Here is a 17704-nt window from a genome sequence, read left to right on the forward strand (position 1 = left end):
AATTAACTTCTACCTCAATTATGGAAATTTTTTTAACAAAAAGATTCTGAAGAGCTCTTCTTTGTTTAGTGAAGTAATATAGAAAATCACAGGAAGAGACTTTCTGCATAGAAATTGTCCACATAATTGCTGACCTTACAAATCAGTAATTTATTATAAATGAAATATCTATAAAAATCAGTTTAGTAATTCTGTTGCTATGGTAACTGTCAGGAAAACCTACATTATCTCTCAAAATATTTTTTATTCATCGTTGGAAAAGAAGATGGACAATTTAAAAATGTATAGGTAGGCTATAGTGGAACATATTAGGGCACCAGTAGTAAAGAAGTTAGTTTTGTTTTGTTTTTTCTTTGCTATAATCAGACTAGAGACTGAAATGAAAGTTGTTTAATTAAAGCTCAACCTGGATACTCTATTTAAAGTGTTGGTAGAAATACAAACTAGTCTTTCAGATTAAAATCTTGGAAATCATACCAGGATTATCCTTCGTTCTATAGGTCCCTTCTTCAGAGATACTTTGCTAGATAAATAAAGACAGTTTAAAGTTCCACTCAGTTTGGTCAATAAAGGCTTTTGATCATACTAAAAATTTTTTGTGGTGGTTTTGGACAACCTGGAGCCTGGAGTTTATTCAATACCTCAAAAGGCTCAAGGGAAAATCTATAACAATTTTTCTGACAGTACACAGGTAAACATTTCTTAGATAGTTTTAAAATAACTATAGAGTTTAGAGGGTGACAGTATCTACATTACTTCTGTTGCCTGTAATAATTTCAGTTGTTTTTCCTCAATCTGCAGTCCTCATGCTTTAGCCTAAAGTAATTTATCTGAGTACAGTGGTACCTCAGTTTAGGAACTTAATTTGTTTTATGATTTGGGGGAAGATGGCTATATTTGTGTTTGTGTGGGGAATTGGCCTTGGTCCTGTTTGTCACCAATACGGAGTTTACAAGTAGAAGCAAAATTTTGCCCAGTGCTTTTGTTTGCAAACCGAATTGTTTGCAAACAGAAGTGTTCTTGAAGTGTTACTTTGTTTTTTAGATGACAGACTACTGTGTTGTATCCAAATTAGGGTGGAGTAGGTTCAGGTTGGGGTCTGGGAATTTGCATTTCTAACCAGTTCTTTTTTGTTTAGTGAAGTAACAATGTGTGTGCAACAACAGAAAACAGGGAAATAGATTCTTTCTTCCTTTTATTATAGCCAGAGAAGACCTTCCTGTTTAAACTTCACTTCACCTTAACGTCGCCCTTTCCACTGGTGGGAACTTCCACTAATCCAGGCAGAAGGCACCTGAAGAGAAAACAAATTCATTATCTTTTAAAAATGAATTCTTCAAATGACAACAGATTCAGTACTGTTAGGAAACTTATCTACAATCCATTATATAATCTAAATTTCAGATTAATATTGCTACTACAAGATACACTGGTGAACAATGAAACCATGAAAAATGTTTAGTTTACTGCTACTTCCTAGAAATACAGAAACAAGCAGCTTCCTTTTCTTGAAAAAAATTGAGAGGTTTTGTTTCATAATTACTTTTTCTCTGGGGATATTTTTTGATAAACATTATTTTTCTATAAAATTTTAAAAGGAAATTTTGAGCATTTGAAAAACCCTGAAGGCTTGAGAAAACTGCATTTTAATTACCCAAAGGTAACAATTACCAATACTTTAGTGATTTTTCTTTCAATCTTTTATACTTATAATTGTTATATGGTTAGGATAATGATTAATAAAAGAATTAAATTCCCTGATGGAGAACACTACAAAGTAGCTCTAAGAAACACTTAAATTAACCAACTGGCTTTCCATGTTTACTGGTGAGTCTGTGTAAGGCCCAGGCTCCTTGTCTGGAGAGGGGCAGTGCACTCACAGTAAGTGAACCTCTGAGTCCCTGAGGCCTGCAGTGGTGAGTGAATCCAGGAAGCCTCAAAGGATAAAACAAGGTCATAGCTAAGGACACCTGGCTCCAACCTCAACTGATCATGACTATAACCTTAGGCATCTCACTTCTAGGTGGATTAATTTAATACCTTACTTGGAGAAGTCCTTGAGCGGTTCCTGCCCTTCTTGAGTACACCCCTCCCTTGTTCTGATAACTAAATAAATTCGGACACCCAGAGAAGGTCTTGGTCTTAGCTCTGAGAGACTCTCCAATTCTGTGAGAGGGTTTTGATCCTCCTGGAGCCCTGACATTATTCCATTTGTCTTTTATTTAACCTTTACCATCCACTCATTTGGGAGATTGCTGACTTGATCAGTCCACAATAACTAACAAATATCATTAACCTGATAATTCCTGATTTTATATATCATTATTAAAATATTTACTCACAACTCAGTAATTTTTAAAAGCATCATCTTTAGTAAATAGAGGAATAATCATCATAGGATTAAAATATAAAATACACTCTCTTCTTGTGTTTGACAAAATAATTTCAAAATGATCAAGTCTTTAAAATAAGTGGTCTTCATTTTCTTGCAGAAACTGGGACTTCTGAACACTCTAGCCATGCTGACCTCTACAGATGCATCACAGACACAGGCAACTACTCTTAAGTCCCACCAGTAAGAAGAATGAACCATGATGCACTTCCCCCTTGCTGATGCCTGCCTGTAACACCACAATGCCCTGCGTACAGAGACTTAGTCTGTTAAACAGTGCTTAAAAATGTAAGCATCATTCCAAGTCCAGATTTCTCTCCTTCCTGACATTTTGTATTATATTTAGATAGATCCTTTCTTGTAGTTTGTAATTATCATTAATTCTACAAAGTATGTCTTACTTGTTGGATACTTCAAGTCATTTTTCATACATATTCTTAGAAATGACAGCATGTGGTTAAGATCTGACAGAAGCTGACAAGCTAAAGCAGCATTTTCATGTCTTGTTCCATCCTTGACTCTCCTCTCATCTTAAACATTGTCCTTGGGGCTACTATCCCCAAACATTTCCACTGATGCATTATATCAATTGTTTTCACAGTTAAACTTTACACAATCCTCTCCTCATCATGACAACTGCATTTACATTTACTTTTTTCTGGAAAAGATCAAGAGAAAATAATGATTTTTTTAAAATTTCATGAAATTTCTTTCTCTAGTAAAAATTGAAAAAAAATTTCTTAGGATTAAATACTACAACTTCTATAACAAATACTTAAAGAGCAGGGCATGGTAGCACACTCTGGTAATCCCAGCACTTGGGAAGCTGAGGCAGGTGTGTCTTTGTTAGTTCAAGGCCAGCCTGGGCTACAAAGTAAGTTCAAGACCAGCCTGAACTGCATAGTGAGACCTTGTCTCAAAAAGACAAAAAAATAGTTAAATAAAAGTATCTATTCATAAATAAATGGCTGCCATCTACAACATGACAATAACTCAGGATTGACCACAAATATCTTAAGAGTCTTTGCTACAGGGATATATTTCTTCCTTATTAGATAGTACTTTAGAGAATGCATATACTTTTTGACCATGGCCCCTTTGGAAGTGATGAGATCATGAGGGCTCCAATTTAATCAGGGCTGAGTCCACTGATGAAATCATAGTTTGATGGCTTTATTGGGAAGTGATGAAAGTTTAAGAGGAGGGGCCTACTTAAAGGGAATGTTTCATGGGGCATAATCTTGAGAACTACCAGCGGTTCCCCATCCTTTCCTCTCTAGCTCTTTCTCCTTCTCTCTGCTTTGTTGCTGCTGTGAAATGGACATCTTTCCTCTGACATGCCATTCAGCCATGATGTTTCTGCCTGGAATATAAGCCTAGAAGCAACAAACCCAAATAAGCATGGGCTGAAATCTGAAATTGTCAGCAAAAATAAACCCTACTTCCTTTTAAGTTTTTTTATGCCAACTATTTTGTCAAAGCTACATAAGCTGACTCATTCAGTGTCTATGTTCTCTTTATTTTATAGTCACTGATTAGTTGTAGAAGATATGATTTTATCTATGTTCATGTGATCCAAGTACAATTTTACTAAGGTTCTCCAGAGAGAGAAATTGAAGAAAACATAAAGAAATTGTCCTGATTACCTATAATATAATTGTGTTGAGCTGGTATTGAAGTAGTGAAGGTAATGACTCAGAAATACCTTCTATAAAAGCTTCGGGATGGTCAGTACAGGGCGGAGGATCCTTGGATGAAAGGAGATAGAGCAAATGTTAGAATAAGCATTTAAATCATTCAGATTCTTGACGGAAATTAAAATGAAGCTTCCAGTGATTGTGCTGGGGAGCTGGGGATGGAGGAAGGTAGTTTACAGTCAAAACATTACTGTTACCATTCTGTTTCATTGAGATCATTATTAGTCTTCCCCAAACCAGTACCAGGAAAGTAACTGAAAGTATTCTTTTTCAATCCTTTTAAGCCTATTTATTTATTTTTAATTTTTAGGAAAAGGTATTTTATTAAATTTTCACATACTTTCATTTTTATTCATGTTTGTTTCCAGCACAAGGCTTGGAAGACACAGGATATTCTATTGATATCTGTTCAAATATTCTGTTCCCTCTGGAGTGTAAGTCTCATGAAAGCAAGAATTTATTTGACTTTCTGTTATATTGTCATGAAAAAATTGCTCCACACATGGTTGTCCAACAAGCTTGTAGAATGTGTGCATAGATTAATGTATTATATCATTTAATGGCCATTGTTGTGTAGAATGAATTGGATTGTAACCATCAAAGGACACTAAGACAGGACAGCAAATACTGCACTGCAAAAGAGTGCAGTAGACTTGCTGAACCTCAGGGGGGTAAAACAGGCAATTTTATTAACTACAGAATGAGGAAAATTTTGATTTATTAAAGAGAAAGGATTATAATTAATATTGCAACCATATTTTAGATTATTTTTGGTTTGGGGAACATATTTATGTTTTAACTGATGGTGCAATAAACCATGCAGTTCTTTTTAGAGTATGAGTTCAAGCATTCTCAGTTATTCCCCACTTACTTTTTCAAAATGTTAAGTTATGACCCTTGAGGAATTGTTTGAAAGAGATAAACTGTTCAGGCTGATCCAAATTAAAATCAAGATTTTGAGGTTTGGATGAATGATTTTCACTATAAAGAGTCTTGTTAAAAAATATAGCCTAAACAAAATTTATTACTTCTAACTAGACCACATTTTATGAGGATAAAGTCCACCCAAACTAGCAGATGAAATATACTTACCTGTATCAAACTTAGCTCTTCTTTTCTGAAATACAGTTTATTTTTACCCATAGTACCATGTTTTGCCCAAACAATTAAATGATTCAGTCCATGCAAGATTTAGGTGAATACTGACTTACATTTTCTTTGCTCAAAACTTATATACTAAAACCAGGATCTTAGAATCTGCTTCAAGTTCTACCACTAACAAGTGACTTCTGTTAAATTTCTTGAAATCTTTGAATTGTCATAGCTAGAATTCATAGAAAATTAAGAACCCTAAAATTTTAATAGCCTTGCTCTATACAATTAAAATTATTTTTGTAAATTGTGAATAAACTCTAACTCTGGAATTTATGATTGCTTTCAAAATAGAAACTTATAAATCTTAACAGTTCTTCCCAAAATTATGTCCAATATTTTGCAAGATGTCTTTTTGGCATTGTGGCCTGATGCATTTATGCCAACAAATTATCAGCTCATATGCAGCGCAGGAAGTCTTTGTTTCCTGTCCAGAAATCTGTGAGACTCAAGGTCTTTTGCTTCAGGGTCACATCATCAGCCACTGCCACCTGGAAGACATGATGCCTTAGTGAGAGTCAGGTGGGATACACCGTGTTTGTTCAGGAATAAAGAAATATGTTATATATACTTTTTATTGATGACAGAGTTTCTTTGGGGACAAATATGCAAGCAAGTAAAGAAATAGACAAAGAATTTGATCATCTCCATAACTATTATAGCAAGTTAGAAGAGCAAAGCTAAGCAGTGAAGTTTGTATCACTGCTTGGTCAATAGCTCAATGCAAAGGAAAAGATATATGAATATCTTTTAACTTTAGCTTTGTCTATGTTAAGAGTAATACTCAACTAGGGTTCATGTCAAAGAATGAGTTACTTGCTATAAACTTTAAAAATTAAAAAAAGTTTAAAATATGAAAAACTGGAGTTCAAGCATAAGGTAAAAATTACAAAGAATAAAAATCATGAGACAGAAATGACTGAGGATTAGAGTTTCTGGTGGACTCCTATAGCAGGTAATAGTCACCAGAAGTTCAATCAGTGATGGATGGGGCGGGATTGAAATCACTATGTGAGAGATGGAAACTATAGTGATGGTGCTTGCTTCGGCATTCCAGGGTCATCAGGAACAATTATATCCGCGTTATACGACAAGACTTTCTATACTCAAATATCTCCATAGTCAGCAACTCCCAAAGGTAAAGGGAAGTTGCTAAGGAACTATGCTGCAAGAGTATCTTTATAGGGAGAAGAAGAAACAACAAATGGGCCAATAAACAAAAGTTCAAATCTTGAAGAAAATTGATTCTAGAACTGCAGCAAAACAATCATTAACTGGAACAATATTTGTATATGGATTTAGGACAAATATCTAAGCAAACAAAACTATAAAATAAACAAAGGTATAGACATTAAATAAAATAGAATAGCTATGCAAAAAGCCTGAGAAATTGTTGTAATAAAAAAGATTATATTTACTGAAATAAAAGGCAACAATAGATAAAGTATTTCTTAACAGAGTAAAGATGGACAGCAAATTAATGAATGGGGAGAATCTGTGGAAGGAATCATGAAGAATGCAGAGTAAAAACTAAAAAATTAAAATAAGATGAAAGAGTCCTCAGAGACATGCAATATAGATGACAATTTTTTAGCATTCATCTCATGAAGGAATTTTCTTCTTCTGAGTCACCACCAGCTTGTTGCCTGGTTCTGTAAAAACAATTTTATTTGAACACAACTATGCCTATCCATATATAGCTTATTACCACTTTTGTGGTACAATTGAGTGCAGTTGAATAGTTATGGGGGAGCCTATACGCATTGCAATACCTAAAAAATATATTATTTGGTCCAGAGAAAGTTTGCTGACTTCTGATGTTGTGGATATTAGAAGGTACCATAAAAGATGATGCTAGAATGAATTGTAAATAGGCAATACTTGAACCAAAAAAAAGATTGCAAATCTTCCACAAGAAGCAAATGAGTCTTCATGTTGAAAATGCAATTTGAATGCTAAGCAAGATAAATAAAATAAATACATATGCAGATACTTTGTAAGGGCTTCAAGATAAGGGAAAGTATCTCAAAAGCTACAGAAGCAGGGAGATAGATCACAAACAAAACCCTGGGCTGATAATGCACCTCTTAACCTCCCACTGCTGAGGCCAACACATAATGCATAATATTCTCAAAACACTAAGTAGAAATAACTACTTACTTAAAATTTATTACATTCAAATAACTCTTAAGAAGTGGAATTTGAATAACCATTTCCAAACATGTAAAGCCTTATACATTTCACTTCTCAGTGAAATTCACAAGAAAATTAATAGGTTCATTTCTTAAAGAAGAATTGATGAAGTGAAATGTGTGGGAAACAAGTTAAAGTGGAGATCATAAAAATGAGTTAAGAAAATTCCCAACATAAATAAAGAAATATATATATAAAATCCAAGTAGACATGACCAAAAACATTCTACACCATGGCATATAATAATCAAGATTCCAGAAACCTAGCACAAGGACAGAATATTGAAAGAGATTAGAGAAAAGAAACAAACCACCTACAGAGGAAAACCCTCTATAGAATTACAACAGACTTCTCAGCACAAACCTCAAGACAAGGAGAGCTTGGAGTGCAGTATTTCAAGTTCTAAAAGAAAACAAGCTCCAACCTAGGTGAATGTACCCTGAAAAATTATTATTCAAAATCAATGGAGAAGTATCTTTACTTTCATCATGAAGAACAACTGAAGAGATTCGTGACACCAAAATAGCTCCCAAAATTCTCTGAAAGATAGTTTAGAAAAAGATAAGGAAGATCACAATTCCAAGAACACCAATAGATACAAGCCATCAGCCAAGGCAAACAATTAAACAATGGTTAAAGACAGAGTACCAACAATAGGAATATAATATGTGAAGGATAAGCCAGCACATATCAATTATGACCATCAGTGTAAATAGTCTCAATTCACTAATCCAAAGAAACAGACTGGCAGAGTGGATTAAGAAGTAATACCGAAAATTCTCTGAAAGATAGTTTAGAAAAAGATAAGGAAAATCACAATTCCAAGAACACCAATAGATACAAACCATCAGCCAAGGCAAACAATTAAACAATGGTGAAAGACAGGGTACCAACAATAGGAATATAATATGTGAAGGATAAGCCAGCACATATCAATTACAACCATCAGTGTAAATAGTCTCAATTCACTAATCCAAAGAAACAGACTGGCAGAGTGGATTAAGAAGTAAGATCCAAAAGTATGCTACATTCAAGAAACATATCTAACTAAAAAAATTCATTGATTAAAGGTCAAAGAATGGAAAACAATACTCCTTCTGGTAAAAACAGAAAAAAGCAGAAGCTGCTATTCCATTTGCAAGCAATGTGAACTTCAAGAAAGACTGATCAAAAGAGACAAAACTGATTGCTACAGAACTGTTAAGGGAAAATTCAAAGAAAATGAGATAACAATCATAAATATGTATGCACCAAATAGTGGTACACTCAACTACATAAAACCAATATTAATGGACATGAAAAATCAAATAAGCACCAGCACAGTTGTAGTGGGTGACCTCAATACCCCACTGTCACAAATAGATCAACTAGACCAAAAAATTAACAAAGAAATAACAGATCTGAACCAAACCTGTGAACAATCGACTTAGCAGATGCCAACAGAATGTTCCAGTCCACATTAGAATACCCATTCTTCTCAGCTATACATGGGACATTCTCCAAAATAGACCACATACTACCCCATAGAACATGCTCAAGTAAATGCAAATGAATTGATATTATACCACGCATATCCTCTGACCATATAGCAATGAATTTGGAAATTAATGACCAAAGAAATTGCAAAAGCTCCATAAACATCGAAAATTAAATAACACCCTCCTGAACAATCAATGGATCACAGATGAATTGAAGAAAAAATTTAATAGTATCTACAATTAAATGATAATACTGATACAATATACGGGAATTTATGGCACACAACAAAAGGAGTCGTAGGAAGAAAATTTATAGTAGTGAACTCTCACACCAGAAAAATAGAATGAGCTCGAATAAACAATCTAATGTTGAATTTCAAACTTCTGGAAAAACAGCAATTCAAACCTAAAACTCAGAAAAGCGAGGAAATTAAAAGATAAGAGCAGAAATCAATGCAATAGGGACTAAGAAGCAATACAAAGAATCAAAGAATTTAAGTTTGTTCTTTGAAAGATTAAAGAAAATTGACAAACCCTTCACCAACCTTATCAGAAAAAGAAAGAAAAGACTCATATTGATGCAATTAAGAATGAAAAGTGTGAAATCATGATAGATGCTATGGAAATTGTGAAGATCATCTATACTTAGTTTGAGAACCTATTCTCTAATAAGATAGAAAATACAGAATAGAGAAATCCCAGATATATATGAATTGACAAAATTGAATTAAGAAGGTATAAAAATTACAAATAACTCAATATCAGTCAATGAAATTAAAAATGTAATAAAAAGTTACCAAAAAAGACAAACATAGGTCCTAATGGGTTCACTGCCAAATTCTACCAAAAATTTAGAGAAGATATAATACCACTAATGATGACATTCTTTAATGAAACTGAAAAAGAAGCAATACTCCGAAAGTCATTCCTGGGAGCAAGTATTACCCTGGTAATAAAACAAGAGAAGCACCCAACCAAGAAAGAGAACTACAGGTCAATCTTGCTAATGAACACCAATGCAAAAACCCTCAATTAGACACTGGCAAACAAAATGCAGCAAGCCATCAAGAAGATTGTTCACCATGATCAAGTAGGATCATCTCAGGGAAGCAAAGATTATTCAACTTAATTCAATAAATATAATATACCCTATCAACAAATCCAAAGACAAATATCGTGTGATCATCTCAATAGAAGCAGAAAAAGAATCTGAAATATCCAAAACCCATTCATAGTAAAAATCCTACACAAAATTAGAATAGAAGGTCTTTCTCTCAAACTGATAAAGGCCATCTATAAGAAACCAAGAGCCAATATCATACTAAACTGAAATTGAAAGCTTTCCCTTTAAAATTGAAAGCTTTCACTTGAAAATCAGGAGCAAGACATGAATGCCCACTATCACCACTGCTATTCAACATAGTCTGGAAACATTAGCCAGAACAATTAAACATGAAAAAGAAGAAAAAGGAATAAGGGTAGAAAAGGAAGAAGTTAAATTATCATTATTTGCAGATAACCTGGTACTGTACATAAAAGATTCTTAAACTCCACCAAAAGACTTATAGAATTTAATAAATGAATTCAGTAGCATAGATGGATACAAAGCAAAAACTCAAAACTCAAAAATATTTCTGTATACTAACAGCAAGTGCACTGGGAGAAAAATTAGGAGAACCATACTTTCACAATGGCATCCAAAAAAATGAAGGAATCAATCTAATAAAGAAAGTAAAAGCTCTATATATTGAAACTTATACTACTATGAAAAAGGAGATCAAAGAGTGTATCAGAAAAGGAAAAGGTATCCCTTGCTCATGGGTAACAAGAGCCAATAAAGTAAAAAGGGTCATACTCCTTAAATTGTTATACAGATTTAAGGCAGTCTCAATCAAATACCAATAGCATACTTCACAGAATGAGAGAAAACACACCTAAATTCACTTGGAACTGGAGACACCTAGAATAGCAAAAAACATCCTAGGCAATAATGACAAGGCAGGAGGGATCACAATCCCTGACTTGAAATTATACTACGAAGCTACTGTGATAAAAACAGCATGTTACTGAAAAAAAAAAAAAAAAAGACCAGATCATCAATGGAACAGATTAGAAGAGGCAGAAATAACCCCAAACACACTTAACTACCTTATCTTTGACAAAAGAGTCAAGCATGTGCACAGGAAGAAATATAATCTTATTTCTAAAATTAATAAAACTAACAAAACAACAATGGAGACAAAATTAAAACAACACAAAAACAAAAATGATACATGACCTCAAAACAAAATGATAAGAATTAACAGTGGTTGCTACATTACATATTGTTATCTTCAATGAAATTGCGTAGTCCACCAGACACAAGAATATGATAGATCAAACAATCAAAGACAGTAACAAGTAATAAAAGAAATTGGAAACGATGCAGATCTTCACCAAACAAGATGGTATGAGTTCAACAATGGTTCTTATACTGCATATTGTTATTTTCAGATCAGTCATTCTGATTATCAAATTCAAGCAGGAAAAATTGGTCAAGAAAAAAGAAAATTTTAGTCATTGACTGCTCCTTTCAATAAAACACAGACATCAGCAATAAACCTATGCCGGCTAACCTTAAATATACATATAAATTTTGTTTTTCATTAAAAAAAGAAAATAACAAAGACAAATATATAAACTAAGCAGTACAGAGAACAATAACACAGCTTTCCACAGGTCAAAGACTAAAACTAGATTCATGTATATCACCATGCACTGAACTAAAACTGAAATAGATTAAAGATATAAATATTAAAACAGAAGCTCTAACTCTGCTGGAATAGAGGATAGGGAGAACTTTTGAAGACACAAGTGCAGGCAAAGATTTCATGAACAAAACCCCCAACACATGGGAAATAGTACAAAGAATCAACAATTGGCATCTCCTACTAAAAAGCTTTTGCACAGCAAAAAAATCACCAGTTGAGTGAAAAATCAACCCACAGAGTGAGGAAAAATTCTAGCCAATGGTTCCTCAGACTAAGGACAAATATCTATAACATATAAAGAACTGAAAAATATCAGACTCTCCAAATTTAAAGACTAGGTCCAAAAAAGGGCATCTGAGATCAATACCCACTTCTCAGAGGAAGAAATGCAAATAGTAAATAAATGCCTGAAAAAACGTTCGACATCACTGGTCATTCAAAATTAAAACACTGAGATCCAAAAAAAAAAAAATAAATAAATAAAACACTGAGATCCTATCTCATCTCAGAAAGGATTTCTATTATGAAAATATCAACTAAGAACAAGTGCTGGATCAGCTTTGGGGATGAAGGAACCTGTTTCCACTGTTGGTGGGAGTGTGGACTAGTGCAACCACTGCTGAAATCAGTAAGGAGATTCCTTAAATCTGGACAAGAGACTCCATTTGACTCAGATCTTCCTCTTTTGGGTATCTTCCTAGAAGATTTGAAAGCATCACATCACAGTGATATATGTGCACACACATTTATAGCAGAACAATTTGTTATAGCTAAATCTTGGAAACAAACCAGATGCCCATCCACTGAGAAATGGATAAAAAAGTTGTAGTATTTTTATACAATGGAATATTACTCAGCTATTAAAAAAGATAAAACTTGAAACTTTTGTAGGTAAATGGATGCAACTAAAGACCATACTCATAAGTGAAATAAATTGGACCCACATGTAAAACATCATTATTGTCTCCTTGGTGTAGGAACCTAAAAGCCTAAGTAAAATTCAAGACGTACAACAGATGATAGGAAAGGGAAAGAAATTGCTCAAAGGAAAGAATGACTGGGATGAGGGAAAGAAGACAAAAGAAAAAAGGAAGGCAAAACATAAATATATATATGAATATCTGCGATGACTGCATTGTTGTTTTCTGATGGTGTATTGAAATGCTCACAGTTTTTTACGTTCTGATTGACTTTGCATGGTTGTGTCTGGTGGTCTGAGCAACTGATTTGAAGGTAACAATATGCAGTGAAATTATAATGGTGAACTCCTACCATCTTGTCCAGTGGAACTCTGTATTATCTCTAATGTTTTATTGAAGAATTATTTTCTTATTGTCTTTAATGGTTTGAGCAATCTTTCATTCCTACATCTGATAATCTGAGCAATGTAGTTGAGGATACAGATATGCAATGTAACAACCACTGTTGATTTGTATTAATTTGTCTTGAGATCCTGTATTAATTAGACTGTTCTTGCTTTGATTTGTTTATGTTCGTAATACTGGTATGCTCCTACTGTTCTATTTTTTTGTTTGTTTGTTTCTCATGTACTACTCTCTTTAAAATAAAAAGAAAGATATAGTTTTCGCCAAAATAAGTACTACTCAGCCATAAAGAAAGATAAACTTGAAACATTTCTAAGTAAATGTATGTACCATTATATTCTCCTAAGTGAAATAAATTGAACACACACGTGTAAATACCACATAATTTCTCTGGTCTGAGATACCAAATGTGTAAATAAGGAACAAAGTGTATAAAAGATATTAGAAAAAAGAAAAAAATGGTCAAAAAAAAAGAAAAATAAAAAAGGAAGAAAAGGAAAAGAAAGAAAAAGAAAAAAAAAAAAAAGCCAATACTCTTAAGTGAAATAAATTAGACATATATGTTATAAAAATGCGTTAATATATTCTGCTACAATTTGGCTCTTAAAAATTCCCCTAGTTCCCATATGCTAATGGCTGGATAACTATGGTGCTGTTCAGAGGTGGCTGGAATCTTTAGAAAGTGAGGCTTAGTGGAAAGAATTTAGATCATTGGGGATTCTCTCTCAAAGTGGGTATTACGACCCTGGCCCTCCTCACCTCCTGTGCTTGCTGGCTGCCACTGTTGCTCAGGTAATGTGTTGTATAATTTTTCCCTGCTATGATGTTTTGCCTCAGAAAAACGGAGCTAAAAAGCCATGTACTGAAACCTTTGAGACTGTGAATCAAAATAAATTCTCCCTTTGAAGTGATTATCTTGAGTACCTGTTTCAGCTGAATGGAACATAATCACTATAAACAAGTGATACAAAGTATGCATAAAAAGAATGAAATTAAGATATAATAATTATAGCAAGATTGTGGTGGTCCTAATAATGAATGCACAGATTCTGGGAATATCTATGTTATGATTAAGAGAAGATCAGAAATACTACCAATTATAGATTGTTATTTCAAAGTTTTAGTACACTATATGGCTTTGAATGTAAGGATGACACTGAAGTCCAAATCTACTGATAGACCAAATCAGCAGAAGGATATTGCAGAAGGGGTGAGAAACTGCAGGGAAATAATTTTAAAATACAAACAATAAGAAGTTTATACAATGGTCCACAGTAAACGTGCAAAAACTATTTCTACCTTATATAAGTCAGAAGTTGCCCAATCATATTAATGCTCTTCATGACTTTGTAGTAGTGAGCAGGCAGAATCATAAAAAGTGTACATAGTGGGTATTCTGCAAATGTAGGCATTACTGTTGTTTCTCTTGTTGCTGGTATTGCAAGTTATTCTGGCACGGTGAGGAAGACATAAGGATGAGAAACTGTAATAAAGAGAAGAGCCATTTGCAGAAAACCTCATCTGAACATTACTCAGGACTTCACAAAATCAGTGATATGTGTGTACTTTCAATGGCCAACTGAAACGTGTTTGTGGTGACTGACCACAACGAGCTTCCGCTGTCCTTATCACTGACACTTTCAGCACAGGTGCCAAGGATGGAGGCAGACTGGAAGATTTCAGTGAGACGGTTTTTAAGAGCACTGCTCATCGAAGGATTACGGCAAGGTCAAGGGTAAAGCGCAAGTGCTTGGCAGTTACAAACAGTGAACACTGAGGCCACACCCAATGGCCTGGGCGTAGTAGTAAAAAGCCAGTGGGGATTGCAAGCTGTGCACTTGGAAGTACAGGAACCCTGCAGATACAGTTAAAGGACACTCACTTATCTAAAAGCAGCCCTCAGGTACAAAAGACTTACCTTACCTTCAAGACCATTCCAGTACTTGTCTTTTAGATGGAAAGATAGCTTTTCTAAATTTTGAGGAAACTTCCAATAGTGTAAGCCAGTCAAAGCTGCAAACAAAAGCAATGTTTTTATCATTAAGCTATCTCATCACCTTAAAAAAAGAAATATGTAAAACTTCTACAAAGCAAAACAGATAAATATGGAATAATGCAGTTTAATATGTGATATTTATGTTTAAGTGGGTTCAGAGATATACGATAAGTAATTTGTTTATCATTGTTTTATGAATCCTATTTTTCAGAAGGAAAGCACAGGGTTTATTTGAAGGTGGTAGTAATGTGTGTGTGTGTGTATCTGTGAATGTGTTTGTGAGTGCTCATGTATGTGTGCACCCAATGCCTCTACTTTATCAGGTAGAACCTATCTAGATTAGAGAAAAATCAATACTACATTGTATTCTTTTTCCTTTTAAAAAATCTCCAAATTCTCCTAAGCAGTCAAGATCACGTTTCTTTACATATCCAGCAAATGTCCAACCCCTCAGCCTCTCCTCAGCCCAGTCCCGCTCTTTGCTGTCTGCCACCTAGTGTAGTAATTTCCGGCATGGGCGGCCTTTTGTTTATTAGGAGGAGATCTGGGATTGTGCTTACAGAGTGGAAAAGGTAAGAAATATAGTAAAGTAGGGAAGCAGTAGAATTCTCCGAGCACCCTCTAGTAAGGCATTTGTGGAGACATTGTCCTCAAATTATGTTGAGCATCAACCTAATTATAAGGGAACAGAGGACCTAGGCCAGCACTGTGTTGCCTTTTCAAAGTCAGTAGGAGCCTTTGGCAACCAGCAGCCCTGTGTGGTCCCGAGGCTTAAAAAGGAGAATAAAATTTTAAAAAGTGCAGGAATCCGTGGAAAGAATGAGCTTTAGTCCTTTGTCTTTGAACGCTTAGAGTAAGGACAAGAACTCAGATGGGAACCACATGTGTTTTTCCTGCTTAACTACTCTTCAGCCTAAGTGAAACCTACTCTTTTAATTAGGCCCCTCACTCCACATAGAAAGGATGGCACAACAGGGTTGCTTCATGTTTATATATTCTGCTCAATCCCCTTCGGGTGATAAAAGAGACTTTTGAGACTAAAGCTGATTTTCATCTTTTTCTTAACCTTGGCTCTACAGTATGCTGGGTGTCTGCAGAGGTACTCGCCTCACCAGAACTGCTGTGTCTCACTGACCACACAGCTCTGTACTCCATGCATCCCAGGGCTAAAACAACTGAGATTTAACACTCTTGCCATAACCTTATAAAACCTGGCAGTCAGTTGTCAGACTGACTGAATACGCTAGGCAGACAGGGATACATTCAAATGAATACGCTAGGCAGACAGGGATACATGAACACATAAGTGTGAGAATGTAAGGGAGGTTTAACCATTCAAATTAAAAAGTGCAGCTGACAAACCCCTTAAATCTATGAAAATAAGGTATATAAAAATCTTTCGAACCTTGTAATAAGAACAACATTCTCAGCCTGTTTTTAGGTAAGAAAAGGAAGGAAATGAACTCTGATGCATGTTTGTTCTGATATGGAATATCTTGACATATTTGACAACTCTGGCTATCTTTGGCTATTGGGTAATGTTCTTATCTTCATCCTTTATGTCACTCAGTGTTATAAAATAAAAGAAATTCATAATTTTAGATTGCCCTGGAGAATATCCAGCTTCTAGTATGTACACAATACACTGTTTCCCTCTTTGAGTTTTGGAGATTTCATCAGCTTTTAGAACTGACAGTATCTATTAGACAGCAGCAGAGATCAAGACCAATGGTCATAAAGAATGAATTGTGCCAATTTTAAACTATCCATACACTTTAAAGTACTGTCCTTCTTGACAGGTGTGAGGCACATTACCATGAAAAAATCAGATGGCTATGGACAGCAGTTAAATCCCAACTACTTCTTCTTATAAAAGCTAAATTCTAATGACAGAAAACTGAAAGGGGTTAAGAATGACAAGGCAACATTATTGTACCTCTAGGTGTTTCAGGACTTCATTCATTCAAAGTCAGGGGTTCCAAGCTTTTAGAGGCTGTGGGAGTCGGTGGTCTCTCTATGGTCCCCGGGAGAAAACGGCGAGAGGATTTAGAAAATAAAGACAGGCTAGCCCCGGTCAGGTGGAGTTACCTCTTGCCTGATGAGCAAGAGGACTGCCAAGAAACAGTAGAGCACTTATTTATACCCTGGAGAGGTTGGTTAATTTCCGCCCTGCTGCCCAGCAACCAATTAACAAGTTACAATGGCTTGTTTACTCTGAGGGGCTCCCGTGTTCTCAGGCTGGCTTCATCCTGCACGTGTAATTCTTTTCCAGTTTCCGTGGCTCCCAACAAGAGGCAGCATTGTGCAATCCACTTCAGGCATTAATACCAGAGGATAAAGACATCTTTCACAACAGACTTCATGGACGTTTTAAATTAATGCTTTAACAATTGCCTTGAATGTTGTCAAGTATTACGTAGTGATTAGACGTTGTGATTGTGTATTTAACAAGGCTAGATTTATATCTACATCTGGTGTTGTGAGCTGAGTGCAACAATAGACTGACCCAGGTGGTAAGGAAGTAATGAGATGAATAAACAGTTCTAGTGGGAGACAGAACACAGAACAGCAAACTAGTGCAGTGAGGGTTCCCATGAAGGACCTGATTGACTATAGTAGCAGGCAAAGGCTGTCATCAGTTTTCCTGTTTTTCTTTGAACTGACTTCAAGAAAACTACCTTTCTATGTGAATTTATTTATGTAGACATCGATTGAGTTTCT

The 17704-nt window shown here is 34.9% G+C and overlaps 1 long non-coding RNA gene across 4 annotated transcripts; it reads right to left on the reverse strand.

Moving 5' to 3' along the window:
• Positions 1–1182: 1182 nt before the first annotated feature.
• Positions 1183–17072, reverse strand: LOC102004063. Of its 4 annotated transcripts, none has more exons than XR_263571.2 (5): positions 16920–17072; positions 14911–15000; positions 4039–4140; positions 2794–3050; positions 1183–1294 (listed from the first exon to the last, which is right to left on the reverse strand). It is a non-coding gene; the product is annotated as an uncharacterized LOC102004063 (long non-coding RNA). The 4 variants fall into 4 exon arrangements; XR_001237068.1 differs by having other exon boundaries at positions 4039–5732; XR_263569.2 differs by having other exon boundaries at positions 14906–15000.
• Positions 17073–17704: the final 632 nt, after the last annotated feature.

This window comes from Chinchilla lanigera, unplaced genomic scaffold (genome assembly GCF_000276665.1).
Source record: "Chinchilla lanigera isolate Chin_1 unplaced genomic scaffold, ChiLan1.0 scaffold00071, whole genome shotgun sequence".
NCBI classification, from domain to species: Eukaryota; Metazoa; Chordata; class Mammalia; order Rodentia; family Chinchillidae; genus Chinchilla; species Chinchilla lanigera.